The sequence below is a fragment of the Eublepharis macularius genome, chromosome 5 (assembly GCF_028583425.1).
Source record: "Eublepharis macularius isolate TG4126 chromosome 5, MPM_Emac_v1.0, whole genome shotgun sequence".
Taxonomy (NCBI): Eukaryota; Metazoa; Chordata; class Lepidosauria; order Squamata; family Eublepharidae; genus Eublepharis; species Eublepharis macularius.
Genome location: NC_072794.1, coordinates 32484831 through 32500418, shown reverse-complemented (window position 1 = coordinate 32500418; position 15588 = coordinate 32484831). Strand labels below are relative to the sequence as shown.

The 15588-nt window shown below is 44.5% G+C and overlaps 1 protein-coding gene across 2 annotated transcripts in view; it reads right to left on the bottom strand.

The window, feature by feature from the left end:
- C5H1orf21 (chromosome 5 C1orf21 homolog) overlaps positions 1-9808 on the bottom strand; it is a 151015-nt gene extending 141207 nt beyond the window's left edge. Inside the window, exon 1 of one of the 2 annotated variants that reach the window (XM_054981328.1) lies at positions 9559-9808. The gene's annotated coding sequence lies outside the window, so the exon portion shown is untranslated. Of the gene's footprint in view, positions 1-9267; positions 9353-9558 lie in introns of those variants that run through there. The other variant, XM_054981329.1, reaches the window with a different exon arrangement.
- Positions 9809-15588: the final 5780 nt, after the last annotated feature.

Below are 15588 nucleotides of genomic sequence, written 5' to 3'. Positions count from 1 at the left end.
GTGAGGGATGGTCTTCAATAACAGAGCTCAATAATGACCTTGCCCCAAGAACAGGAGAGCCGTCCATCCCTGAAGAGCTAAAGAAAGAAATGTTTTGCTCGGGGGTGATCAGCCATAAACTGCCAAAAAAACAAAAGATGTAACCAAACAAGGAGAGTACACGGTAAGTAACAACTAAAGCAAGGAGTCTCACGTGTACTGACTAATGAACCTTTTAACAAAAATTATGTGGCAGTTTCTTATTTAATGCTACTATATATAATCTAAATAACATAAGAACATAAGAGAAGCCATGTTGGATTAGGCCAATGGCGCATCTAGTCCAACACTCTGTGTCACGCAGTGGCCAAAAAACCAGGTGTCATCAGGAGGTCTGCTAGTGGGAAAGGGACACTAGAAGTTCTCCCACTGATTGTCCCCCCCCCAACACCAAGAATACAGAGCATCACTGCCCTAGACAGAGAGTTCCATCTATACCTTGTGGCTAATAGCCACTGATGGACCTCTGCTCCATGTATTTATCCAGTCCCCTCTTGAAGCTGTCCATGCTTGAAGCTGCCACCACCTCCTGTGGCAGTGAATTCCATGTGTTAATCACTCTTTGGGTGAAGAAGTACTTCCTTTTATCCATTCTAACCTGACTGCTCAGCAATTTCATTGAGTGCCCACGAGTACTTGTATGGTGAGAAAGGGAGAAAAATACTTTTCTCTGCCTTCTCTATCCCATGCATAATCTTGTAAACCTCTACCATGTCACCCCTCAGTCGTCGTTTCTCCAAGCTAAAGAGCCCCAAGTGCTTTAACCTTTCTTCATAGGGGAAGTGTTCCATCCCTTTAATCATTCTAGTTGCCCTTTTCTGCACTTTTTCCAGTGCTATATCTTTTTTGAGGTGTGGTGGTGACCAGAACTGCACTCAGTATTCCAAATGAGGCCATACCATTGATTTATACAGGGGCGTTATGATACTAGCTGATTTGTTTTCAATTCCCTTCCTAATAATGCCCAGCATAGCGTTGGCCTTTTTTATTGCCGGCGCACACTGTATTGACATTTTCAGTGAGTTATGCACCACAACTCCAAGATCTCTCTCTTGGTCAGTCTCCGCCAGTTTGGACCCCATCATTGTGTATTTATATTTGAAATTTTTGGCCCCGTGTGCATTACTTTGCACTTGGCCACGTTGAACCTCATTTGCCATGTTGACACCCACTCACCCAGCCTTGACAGATCCCTTTGGAGTGCCTCACAATCCTCTCTGGTTTTCACTACACTGAACAATTTAGTGTCATCCGCAAACTCAGCCACTTCACATCTTACTCCAACTTAAAATCATTAATGAACAAGTTAAAAAGTACCGGACCCAATACTGAACCCTGCGGTACCCCACTGCTTACCACCCTCCACTGTAAATATTGTCCATTTATATTTACTCTCTGTTTCCTATTCATTAGCCAGTTTTTGATCCACAAGAGGACTTGTCCTTTTACCCCATGACTACTGAGCTTACTTAGCAGCCTTTGATGAGGAACTTTATCAAAAGCTTTCTAGAAGTCCAGGTAGACAACATCTATTGGTTCCCCCTTGTCCACATGTTTGTTCACTCCCTCAAATAACTCTAACAGGTTCGTGAGACAAGATCTTCCCTTACAGAACCCATGCTGAGTCTTCCTCAATAGCTTTTGTTCATCAATGTGCCTACTAATTCTCTCTTTAATAACGGTTTCCACCAACTTACCTGGTATTAATGTTAGACTGACTGGCCTGTAATTTCCCAGATCTCCTATGGAACCCTTTTTAAAGATGGGGGTGACATTAGTTACCTTCCAGTCCTCAGGAATGGAGGCAGATGTTAATGAAAGGTTACATATCTTTGTCAGGAGATCCAAGTACCACATGCACAGTGGAACCTGATAGTACACTAAAGAGAATATGAAGACGTCCTATCACTGCTGGAATTACAATTTATACATGTGCTAAACACTGCGACATAACATAAGTCACTTTCTATCCAAGTATACATAAAGTGCTATTGCTAAGGTGCTGTAGTAAACTTACATAATTATTGCACATTTTTAAAAAGTGCAAGTGCATAATACAGCAGCAACCAAGCAAATATATATCAGTATACACGAACCATTATATACAGAGGTCATAAGCACTATGTATCCAGGTGGCAAGGAAAAGTCCAAAAAGCTCTCTCAGATGGAGGCAAATACAAGTGGCTGTGAAAAGTCTTATATGAAGAGATGTATTCTTTCGGGTCCTCTGATGAGTTGTCTAGATCCTTAGATTAATCCCATTTCCAAATTCCATCTTTTTCAAAGAGTACACAGACAAAAATCCATTTATAACATTTTTTCAGCCAGCTTGACAGTTCCTTCACAAAAGTAACAATCAGAGATCTACTCTGACCACAGGTACAGTTTTAGAAAATCAACAACTCCTAAGGATGTTAAGACTTTGAATGTGTACATACTAGAACCTAAGATCCAAATCTCCTTTAGTAACATAGCATGGTTTAAAAGCAGAGGAAGAGTCACATTTAGAGTGGCACAGTCATTTCTGCTTGCACATTTCTGCTTGCACATGAAAGAACATCAAGTTGCAAAGAGGCAAGTGCTAAAAGAAACTTGATAAAATTTATCATACTTCTAGTAGAATGGGCAAATCTGAATCAGAAGAACACATTTCAGAGATTGCACAGAGATTGTAGTAAGGAGAATCTCTCAACCAGTGATTTCTTAGTTCTTAATGCAAAGTTTCTTAAGCAACTGCTAAATCTTCCTTCCATCCCCAAGGTGTTGTATTAGCCATTTAATAAACACAGAATATATATATATATAGCTTTGGTTAAAAGTGGTTTTTTTAAAAAGGCAACATTGGTTGCATTTTTGGTTTGCCAATATATCTCAATTTTTTAAAACCTGTACACAGTACCCAGTATCCAAGATGCGCTCACTCATCTTCCATGTACATTTCATTGGAATCTTCCTATCTCTGGTACAGACCTCCAAGTATTAAACAATATTTGGAAAATTTGTACTTGCTCACCAAGTCAAATTGTATAACCACTTTGAGCCTTTTTACAATATTCTGGGATAAAATTCCTACCTGGCTACACTTCTTTTGGCAGAATGAACAGAAAAGTAGCTCTATAATCTTGTTCTTTTTTGAACACTGTCATTTGCTCATGAGTAAACAACCACCTTCCACAATGTAGTCTTTTACCATTTATGAGTTTCTTTTTGTACACACACTCCCTTAAACACACACACACACACACACACAAACACACACAAGGGTCTTCCAACAGACCCAGAACATTATTTCCCCCACTGGATAGTTTTTTGGGGGCGGGGTTGTCCCACCAAGTGTGACTGATCCAAGGAAGGACTGAAGTGAAGTGTTAAAACTGTCTGTGGAGGCTTCACTGGAGAACATCTCCTTGTAGACAACAGCTTGGATCTAGCAGTGGCTTTCCACAAACAGAGAGGCAATTTCCACTAGTTCCTCTGCTGTGGATCTCCACCTGTTTCTGGGGGTCTTGTATCCCACAGGAGCAGCCTGAGCAGGACATTTGGGGCTACAGGGGGAAGGGAGAGGCAGGGAAGTCCTGCCCCACTGACAGAAATCCCCTCCATCAGTGGAAGTTACTATGAATCCAAACCAATATATTCTAGTGGTAAGGAAATAAACCCAAATTACCAACAAAGCTAAATAATAGAGGTTTTCTTTCATAGTTCATGTTGGTTCAAAGCTTGAGTATTGTGAGGCACTCACTTCTACAGTCACAAAGATGGCTTTAGATGCAGTTCAGAACCAGGCTCTGAATATAGCCCAAATATAATCTGTGTATGTGTTTGACATATTTGTCTTAATCAATCCATCATAGGCTTAAAGGCAAGGCCCAACACTCCTTTCCGCCAGCAGAAGGGAAGACCATTTTCGCTAATCACCCCCTCTTGCTGCAGATCCCTACTCCGCCCTCTACAGGCTGCAAGAGGAAGAGGAAAGTCCCATTTTACAAGCCTTGCCCTGTTTGCCGTTCATTATTTGCAACCCACTGTCTCCAGGGGGCCATTTCAGATTTCAGTAGGGGATGTGAGGCATGATATAGGAGAAGTACCATTCAGTTTTATTTGTTTACATTAACTGTAGACCATCACAAAATTCTTCAAGAGATGGCAGCAGTTGAAAGCGATGGCTTAAACTGGAGTAACTCTGTTTAGGATTGCACTATCAAAAGTATTTTTTTTTAAAAATCACTAAAATATTATGCCATTACATCAGCTAATCTCCAGCACAAGGAACAACTACATCCATCAGCAGGCTACTTGGGAGTTTCTCAGTTGCTTTAGCAAATAATGCCATGCTGTAGGTTATGAACACATCTATACCATCAGAACACAGCAGATTTTCTACAACTCTGTAAATTCTAATAATTTGCTCTCAAGAGGTCATTAAAATTTCACTCAGACCTTTTGTACAATGGACAAGAAGGAAAATTTAAAATATCTGATGCACTATTTTAATACAGTCCAATGCACAAAACTGTTAGAACATAGGTCATTAGTAGAGGAGAGCAATTTTCACCCAAGATGAATCTTCAAGGTTAAAACGGGGGGAAAGCAGTACATTTCAAGAACATTCCTTATTATTTTCTTATCTTTTTATACCTCAATAGCATACATGTTATCAGCATGGAATAAAATTTTCTAAAGCCAAGTAATTTCTGCTTTTGACATATATACCCGGTCCGTGGCCCCAGCCATAACAATATTGCACAGAACCTGACAGCTGGCCAAAGACATAGATGGTGCCTCAGGCATAACTGCACACTGTGTGAAATACAGGCGGAACAAGAACTACACCCCTGCCCTCCATAAATGGCACAGTTGCGGTGACTACAGCTGTTAGCTTCACCCATGTTGCCAGGTGACATAGTCATGTCACAAAACAGCAGTGGCTTTTCTGCAAGTTGGCAGAACCCTGTCCATTATTAAAACCAACCGTCAATTACACGAAGTAGCCACTGGCAGAAAGCACTGCTGGCACTACATCAGACAGGGCCATTACAGAATTACTGTTACAGGACGTCTCTCCACTTCCACACTTTGCAAACTCCATTTCCTAAACACAACAGCAAAGCCTTTTCTGACCACCACCCCCAACAAAAAAACACGAACCTTACTTGCCATTAACATGCTCCTCGAATCTCGAATACAGGACCCAGGAGCAACTTCAACACAAGGTCACTGCAATAGGCGTTTTCTCCTTCAAGCACAAAAGTGCTATAACAGCATTACTTCAGACAGGAACAATTATGATACAATCTTTTAAGTGGTTTTTTAAACAAGTGTCACATAATTATTTTGGCCATTCCTCCAGCAGGCCAGTGAAACAGGCTAGCGATTGTCAGGCATTTACAATGATTGAAAAGCCTCGCTTTAGATTCTCTATTAAAATGTATTTTCCCACTTTTGCTTCTCCTTCCAACAACAAAAACTAGGAAAGCAGATGGGAGAGGTCAGAAGAGGGAATGAGGAAGATGGAAAAGGCAACCTGGCTAAAAGGAGAGCTGTCTCCAGCAAATGTAGAGAGGTGGAAGGAACACTAACGTTCAGTTGTTGATCTGAAATGCCCAGCCAAACATACGGCCAAAATTCTATGTTGTAACATTTACTTATACTATTACAGAAATTTATGTCTCTGAAGTTAAGTGACCTCTATTAGCAGGACTGTGCTGCATGAAGCTCTCAGCACCAACTAGCCCTCCTCAGTTGAAGGGCAGATTAAAGAAAATGCTCTGTTGTCAGCAAAGCCTATTCTTTTCATATCTGTTGTTTTGCAGAACAAAAGTGACAACAAGAAAGTTTCAGTGCATCTGGCCCACTGCTTCTGTTGCAGAAGGCTGTATGTTGCAAGATGGCACGCAGCCGCAGATGCCATCTAATAAACACCGAGCCCCAGAGTATGTTGCAAGACACAAACTGAAGAAGAATGGCTTTTAGCCTCTGAACATTATTGCACAATAAAACACACACACCCTGGTGCGCTTTGTTGTAGCTATAACATGGACTATTAAAGCCAGGAACATAACATGGATTTTCAAAATAAGTAATTGTATGGAGAAAAACAAAAAGTCATAATCTTCATGTCACGTTGCCCAGCAGCCAGCTATTCAGACAGTGGGTGACATACCTGTAAATTACAACTTTTAACAATACCAGGGCTTAAGTCTTCTTTCCTGCCAGCCCCACAGCTAAAGCGCAATCCCTGACACCTCACCCATGCCTGTAACCTTTGCAGAAAACTAATCACAGTAATTAGCAACACCTCCCAAGGTGCACACCCTCAAAAGGCAGCGTCCAAGAAAGAACGCATCGACTTTATTTACATTACCATTAAAACTGTGTTGCCTTTAAATATTTTTAAAAGATAAAAAAGCAACACAACACGCAAGCTCTGATGTAAGCAGTTACAAGGATAAGGCCAGAAGAAGGCTCTATGACTATAGTGACATGTGTATGTACTGGGGAGGGGCACTCAGGCGCAAATTACCCTCCCATCAACGCTTAGCTCTGTTATGTATACAGGAAGAGACATCTAGACGCTTGCTTGCAGCATTCAGCATTGCTAAAGACTATGGGCTGGTTTGTTTACAATTAAATATTATCAATCATGACAACCTCGCAGGGTTGCGAGGAAATCTGATATTGCCTTCAAAAGCAGGCTGCAAACAGCTCCTGGTCAGATTGCCAGTAGCAAGTAAGACTCGCCCTGCAGATAAAGTAAAATGTCTACATAAAATTTGGAAGAGTTCCTCCCATTTTTGGCTACGGCTTACTAACACACCAGTTTTAATATTTGTGTAAGCATTACTTTTGTGATAGCCTTGCAAATAATTCCCCACAAGGATGCTGCTGCACAGACATCCAACAGATTCGTATCTACCTCTTTATTGTTCCAGCAGCTGCCAATCGCAGGGAATATATCATCATACATAGTGGTTATATAATTATGTATATGGCACCGCTTTTTTGGATTCAGATCTAAGAGGAGATCAGTAAGATAACAGGAAACCCTGTCTATTGTTATTAGGGATTTTTCCAAGGACAAAATAAAAATCTGCTGCTGTCTCTCTACTACAAGATTAGAAATTGCTAGGAAATGGAAAACAACCACAAGACTTTGTGCTAAATTCTGATACAAAACAACATGGAAAGGAATAATGATGAATGAGTTAAGTTTTCCTTTGGGATGCATGATATTCATCATTGGAGGAATCCACTGAAACCTGATCAATATTTTCAATCTTTGTTAATGAAAGTCTTGATATTGTTCTACCTTCTTCAAAAGGTAAATGATTTTTGTGCATATACTATTGCTAGCTAGCTGGAAATGTTAAGCCCCCCCTTCTAAATTTAGATTATGACTATATGCTTAACGCTCAATTCTGATTTATTGACTTAGCAATAGTTTTAATTGTTTTGTTTACATGCATACCTTTCTTTATGATAAACTATGTCTTGATTATTCCCATTTTGGCAGTTACTCTCTTAATATATTTTCAAATATATGCATAGCCTCAATAAAAGAAGGTGTCCGAGAGAGAATGAGGCCTCTTTTAAAATAATTAAAAGGTTCCCAGGGAAAACAGGGGCAGCCCTAAACCATTAAGGACAGAAATAAAGCAATGATTTTTAAGTTACAAGAAGGTAACTGGATAGGCTGCTCAGCACTGGGCCAAAATGCCTAAGGGAGGTTGTAGAATCACCTCTCTAGGAGGTTTTAAGAAATGGTTGGACAAACATTTGCAGACAAAGATTTAAGGATCAGCCTCAGGGGCCAAGCAATCAACCCCCTTTCTTTCCAGCTTTGTAAGGCTGGCTCATACAGGCATGTACAATCACTTCATGTCGTAACACTCATGATTCAACTGAAAAGCACAACATCTGAAGAGGTGCCAGAGTCAAATAATCGTGCATTCTGTCTCTGGCGTCCAATTTGTTCATACTGGTGCATTTGGGTCATCAAGGAATGGACACACATCTGTTAACTAGGTCTAGAATTCCATACCTGGACCAGCCCACAGAAGTGGAGGGGCGATGGCTTCCCACACCCTGAGCAGAAAGAGTTCTTCTGGTCCAGAGCCTCTAAAGCCAGCCTCAAGGAAAAAAGAACCATCCTCTCATGTAGCGGACCTTCTTTTTTAAAAAACAAAGACCGCCACTGAAATACACACCAAGTCAGCTTTTCCTTCAAACGCCACAAATCTGACCCAAAAAGAACCTCTTCCCAGCCTACAACACCCTGCAAGATATTCCTCAAGATGCCTCTTGGCACAGTCAAAAGTCAAAAGTCCGACTCCTAGTGATGCTCAGCTAGTTCTGTAAACAAACAGGAAGCCCTCCTCTGGTCTCTCTGGGAAGGAGAGTAAAAATTCCTCATCGCATTGTGCATCCATCCAGCATCGCATCTGGCCAAGCACAGCCTGACATCTACAGTTAAGTTGGCGGCGGTGTAAACACTGGCTGCCTTCTCAGCCACTGTTGGTGGAAATGCATTCGCTGTTGCGGAAGGGGTGGTGGAGGCCGGATTGCCAGATTACAGAAGTTCTTCCCAGCCAATTTTATTATTCCCAAAGGAAAACCTCCGGACTATTGTTCTGCATTGTTTACTCTTCGTAAACAGCACACACAGGATATTCATTCCTAACTCCTCTGCTTTTGGGTTGCTCCCTTTGGCTGCAGCCAATCCTTGCACGACTGGAATATTCCAATTAAATTCCGGAGCAAGATTCGGGTCCAGGAGCACCTTAAAGACCAACTCGATTTCCAGGGAGTCAAAGCTCCCTTCACCAGATACAGATACCCTTGAGAAATCTTGTTGGTTTCCTTGGAACACCTCAATTTTGCTCCTCTACTGCAGACCTACACGGCTACCCATCTGAAAATATAATCCCAAATGCAGAAGGCTCCCACACCGGGAACAACATTAAGCCAAAACCAAAAACCCCACACCAATCCGGCCCACCCCTCTATTCCTCTGCCCTCTGGACTAAGCCAGGCAGTTGCACAGAAGCAATTTTGCCCACCGCAGAGGCAAAACCGGGAGCAGCCAGGCAGCTTGGTGGTTTACCCGGCAAGAGCCATCCATCATGCCATCCGGGGGCAGGCGGCACCAAATGCGAAACATGAAAAAGGTCAGCCTTCCAGGGGGTGGGAAGAGGCTCCGAGGAGCCAAAGGCCGGGGGCCCGACTCACCTGCCAACGCGCCCCCATGCCCACCGCCTCCCAAAAGCACGGGAAAGGAGCGCCCTGGAAACTTGGCTGGGGGAAGGCAAGCAGGGGGAGGTCTGCCCTGCCAAGAGCGACGCCGCCAACGCCGAGCAAAGGGCAGGCCTCCCCGGGGCCGGAGCAGGCAGCATCCCTGCCCTGCCCTTCCCCGGCATCAGCTGCTGCAGCCGCCAACCCCCCTCCTTCCCCATCGCGTCCCTCCGGCCTTCAAGGGCTTTGCAGGGAGGGGGAGACGCACGCCCAGGGCTGCACACTCACCTCCCCAGCCGCCGCCACCGCCGTCCGGCCTGGCCCCCCGGCTGGCTGCGCCGCGCTGCGCTGCGCCTCCGAGCTGGCGAGCCGCGCTTGGGCCCCGCTGCGGGCAGGAAGGGACGGGGAGGGGAGAGGGCGTCGGAATCCAGCCGGACGCGCAAGGGAGCCGGAGCAGGAGGCACGCAGCGCTGCCCCCGTTGCCTGCCTAGCTGGCAAGCCAAGCCGCCCGAGCGAGCGAACGAGCGGGCGGGCGCTGGGCGGCCTCTCCGGGGAGTAAGAGGCGGGACCGGGCCGAGGAAGGGGCGGGACGCGCGCTGGCGTTTGGACGGCCCCGCAGAAGCAGAGAAAGGGAAATTCGGCTGCGGAGGAGGGGGAGGCCTCGGGCGCTCCCGTCGGGCTCCAGTCGCGCACGCCTGGGCGCCTCTCCGCCGAGGGCAGCCCCGCCAGGCTCCAGGGCGCGGGCCCCCAGTCAAGTGCGGCTCTGAAGCCCTCTAGAGCGGAGCGCCCTCCCTCTTGCGCGGGGAGCCCCGCTGGAGAAATGTGAGCCCGACAACAGGCTCTGACTCGAGGCATCCTAGATACCGACAAGGTTTTCAGGAAATAGAGCAAAATGCGTAGCCGTGTTTGTCTGTAGCAGTAGAAAAGAGCAAGAGTCCAGCAGCACCTAAAAGTCTAGCAAAATTTGTGGTAGGGTATGTGAGCTTTCGTGAGCCACAGCTCGCTTCTTCAGATGCAGCTGGAAAGATTTTCAGGATATGCGCTGTCAAGAGTCAGAGCTCTTTTCTTCAGATACCTTTTCCAGCAAGATTCGAGTTCAGTAGCACCTCACAGACCAACTAGATTTCTAGGTGTATCTGAAGAGGGGAGCTTTGATCCTTGAAATTTCATACCCTGAAAATCTTGTTGTTCATTAAGGTGCCACTGGACGATGATGAAGTGAAAAGGGAAGTGAGTAGATCTAGAACCCCAGACCCTTTTCTCCCCTCTGCTAAAACACTGCCTGAAGTCTCTACTTTTACTCTTCATGGAACGTTCAATCATTGTTTCAAAGAGGACAGAAATTGCTCTAGATTAAACTGTGACCAATGGCCTTAGCCAATGAGCAACAAGGGCACCTGCCCACCTATGGTCCTGCTTCCCCAAGAGAGGGATGGAAGAAGAAAAAGAGGAGGCTACCGATGTCGGTACCCACCCTGTTCAAGGCTCAGATTGCCCACATGCAACAGCCACTCATGCCCACCCCATCTGGGGCTTGGAAAGCCGGCTTTGAGTGGCAGCTGCTGCCTGGCTTGCATGGGGTGAGGAATGCCACTTGATTGGCCCCGGCTGGGGAAGGGGGGGTAAGGTGGTAGTGATTCTGGAGCCCCATCCTGAACTTTTGCCCAGGACCCCAGAAACACTAACACCACCCCTATGTGTGACGCCTGCACTGTGAAATCATTGTTCTGAGAAGGGTTGGTGGTGCACACACAAGGAATGGTTTCAGGTGGGTAGCCCTGTTGGTCTATAGCACAAGAGCAAAATTCAGGTTCAGTAGCACCTTAAAGACCAACCAGATTTCCAGAGACTGATAGGCACAGAGGTGTCATAGTGGTGTGAGCGATGCATGAGAATCACATACATGAGAATCAATTGATTCCAAATTGTATTTACAGATCCCTACTATGAATAGAGAACTAGCACATCGGAGACAGGGCTATGCACATCCAGTTTTTCTGCTGAGTTCATGCACAAAAGGACGAGGGGAGAGGTTTTCTGAGATTTATTTGGGGGGTGGGGATTCAGAAAAGCAAGCTCCCGCTTCAGTATAAATTGCTATTGTCCTAAATTCTATCTCTTTGTTGATGGGGGCACCAGTCTGACATTACCCATAGGCACAGAAACTGCAGCCTGCGATAGCCGGGCTCCTTCCTCCCTGGGACAACATTAGAAACCCCAGACCACATGTCTAATGACAGTCTTTGACTGATGACACTCCTTTCCATACCATATTGCCTCCATTTCAGGAGGAGAACGTTGCTGATGTGGAACAGAATGACTGGTGAACTTCTCCCGAGCAGTCTGGGCTTCTGCCATGACTCCCAGCAGTGTGGGATGAACCTGCAGCAGCCCACACACTTGCCATGTAATGCCAAAATGAGCCCTTGTCCATTTCATCAAGCTTAATGCGTAGATTGGCTGTGAGATTTATAAGGTTTTGGAGCCAATCACCTCTAGTCCTTTGCTGTAAGAGCAAGAGCAGGTGCGGGCAGAGTTTCTTGCAAAGATGAAATGTTTTTGTGAACTAGCTTTAACAGACAAATCAGATTTCCGCAAGCACACCAGAGAGTTATACATAAATAGAAGTAATGCCTATCTGCATCTGGAAAAACAGCATCCCACAGTCCTATGACGGGATACATTAATGCTGCAGCACAAACTCAGCTCACACTGTCTTGTTCAGCTTCTGCTTTAGTGACGGATTAGATTAACGCATATGCAAACTATGCTATAGGACATTGTTGTAGTGCGGTTTAGTGAGATACTTGAATGTTCTTCTTCATTGTTCTTTCAGCAGGCCACAGAGGAACAGGGACCTCTTACGCAGGCAGGCCTCTCAAATGTCACTTCTGAGGAATATCCCACATTCACGTTCAGCATTTCTGGAAGCTATTCCCTTGCTTCGGCAATTTTACTCAACGCCAGTATAAAAGCAGGTGGGGACTTTGCAAACTACAGTGCTGGATTATTTCCAGTGTATACAATTGACAAGGTCAAGTGGTCAACTTTGCCTAGAGTGTTCCACTTCAGACAGACTGCAGCCGAAGAGGAGTCGTTGATCAGTTCCTACTCCCTGACATGCTAATTTTCTCTCTGCAGGGAGTTCTTTTGTGGGAGAGAAGCTATGGTCCACAAAAACGTTACCTCTCCATCATGATGCCTATACAAAACAGCCCTCAGTCAACAAAGCCTCAAATTCAGCTTGGGCTTCAATGGGTGCTATAAACATATTGCATAATAATTTTTTAAGAAGAACATCGTAACTGCATAAAAACCAACAAGAAATAGATTTATAGCTGTATCTACCGGAGACTTTAAGAGGTGGGAAAGTATCTGAGATGGGCCCTAAAGCGATCAACAGTGTTTTGATGCTCAACCATGTATATAATGCTCGAAAGGAGACTGCTATAGTTCAGTCAAATTTATAGTAAACATCGCTTCAGATGTTTATAAGAGTTTTCATAAATGTCATATAGATAACACAGAAACACCTTTCAAGAGGGAGGTTTTATTGTTTACTCTCTCCTCCTCCTTCTCTCTCTGTTAGTACAATGATCCAGAGGAGTTAGCCGTGTTAGTCTGTAGTAGCAAAATCAAAAAGAGTCCAGTAGCACCTTTAAGACTAACCAATTTTATTGTAGCATAAGCTTTCGAGAATCAAGTTCTCTTCATCAGATGCCTGATCCGAACTGGTCAAATACAGAAGAGGAGGGGAGGGGAAAGAACGGGACATATATCACAAGAAGACAGAATGCAATTAGTGTGAAGGCAATCAAAACATTCCTTTGCTTGTAAATGTAAACATCTCCCTTTGGTGTGGAGTCAGTTTGCCGCAGTGAAGGTATACAATTCCTATGTAGTATAAGCCCTCGATAACCACAGCTCTCCCTGCCAGCTGCATCTGACAAAGAGAACTGTGGTCCCCGAAAGCCCACACGCACTCAGGCTGAGATAATTGACAAACAAAGCCCACACCAGGCGTCTCTGGGCTCCCCCAGACCACGCCTCTGTAAAGGAAATCTGTTACCTGTGATAATGTGATAACCATTCATAGTCTCTATTCAGTCCCAGCCTTACAGAGTCAAATTTGCATATGAATTCCAATTCAGCAGCCTCCCGTTGGATTTTGTTTTTGAAGGGTTTCTGTTGAACCACAGCGACTTTTTGAAGTGAAGAAACAAATCAACAGGGCCAGACTAGTACCCAGAAACAGTCTGCTCCAGGACATACCTAAAGGAACTAACAACAGAACACCACTGGTTGTCACCTATAGCTCCCAGCTCAAACCCATCCAACGTATCATCAGGGAGCTACAACCCATCCTGGAAAATGATACCTCTCTCTCAGAAGTCCTGGGTGGAAGACCTTTCCTTGCCTACAGACAGCCCCCCAATCTTAAACGACTTCTCACTTACAATCATGAATCGGCCAGCAGGGCCACCAGCACAGGTACCAGGCCCTGCAACAGACCCAGATGCCAGCTCTGCCCCTATATCTACCCAGGGAATACAATTACAGGACCCAATGGCATCAACTACACTGTCTCTGGCTCTTACAGCTGCTCATCCTAGGCCTAAAGCTAACTAAGCTTACTTTTAATCTTACTTTTTACTAAACTTGCTTAGAATTGAGCTGTACCTTCTATTAAAAAAGGGAAATGAGATAATTTATACACTTAATTTTTATTAAACAGAATTTTGGCAAACTGACTCAGCTGCTGCCAAAGGAAGGCACTGTTTTATGGCCCCAACTTATTGTGATCTCCTTCTGCCCCCAGATAAATGTAGATGTGGAGGCGTTAAAACCATTTATCAGTTTTGTAACCTCAGGCTATGCAATTTGCTGGTAAGAATTCAGCTGCCACAGAGGGGGGGCTTTCACCCACTCAGCACCTGGGGAGGGCCCAGGAACATTCCCTTCTGGAGCCCCAGTGAAACCAATTGACCTGGAACATTTTATTTCTGAATGGCGTTGTGCAGTAATGAGTTCCTAGCCATTGTTCAGCATGAAACTGCCAACGTGGGCATTTTAAACAAAACAGCCTCTATTGCCGAAAGACCATGTTCCTAGAAAGGGGGCACAGTGCCATAAAGGAATTAATATAGTTGCCTGTCGCACTGCAAGAACAGCGTTGGTTCTAAATCGTGTAACATGGTGATTGACAGAATGAGGTATAAACCAGGAAGTCCCTAATTCAAATCTTACCTCTATCACAACTGCCCTTCCCTAGGTCCTATGCAATCCTCCAACTCCTGATTGCCTGTTTCAGCATCTATGTTCCCAAACAGGGAGCACTGTAGTAGTAGCTCATTTCTTCCTTTGATTGCTTCTCTCAGTCCTATGCTCTCCTCCAACTCTTGTTCACTATTTTGCTGTAACTCCTTTTTAGAAATGTCCAAGACATCGAAACAATTCCTTGTTTCTGTCCCAAAAAAATCCCCTAGCCTGTTCTGTTTTGTTACACATTGTATTTCTTCTTCAAGGGGATAGCTGCGTTTAATCCCCACCCTAGCCTTAAAAGGAGAGTGTAATATTTAGCTGTAGTTAATTATCAGTTTAAACTAGAGTTAAATATTGAATAAAGATGCTTAAGAGCGGCAGGACTCTAATCTGGAGAACCAGGTTTGATTCCCCACTCCTCCACTTGAAGCCAGCTGGGTGACCTTGGCTGTTTTCACACTGCTTATCGGCCACGGAGCATTGTGCCGAGCTCCCGGAATGGCAGCGTCTTCCTGGCGAGATTTCACACAAGAACGACTGTTCTCGTGCAAAATTGAGCCAGGAAGACGCTGCCATTCCGGGAGCTCGGCACGATGTTCCGTGGCCGGTAAGCAGTGTGAAAATGGCCCTTGGGATAAATAGTTATAGCTCTTTCAGAATAGCAAAGAGTCCAGTAGCACCTTTAAGACTAACCAACTTTATTGTAGCATCTGACGAAGAGAGCTGAGACTCTCGAAAGCTTATGCTGCAATAAAGTTGGTTAGTCTTAAAGGTGCTACTGGACTCTTTGCTATTTTGCTATGGCTAACTCCTCCGGATCTATAGCTCTTTCAGAGATCTGTCAGCCCCACCCACCTCATAGGGTAATTGTTGTGGGGATGATAATAACATACTTTGTAAACCACTTTGAGTGAGCGCTAGGTTGTCTTGAAGGGCAGTATATAAATCGAATGTTGTTGTTGTTATATAAAATAATATAAGATAAAGCAATGGTAGTACCAGGAAAGGACAAAAAAATGACTAAATTAGTCTTGCATATTTTAAAAAATGTCCTTA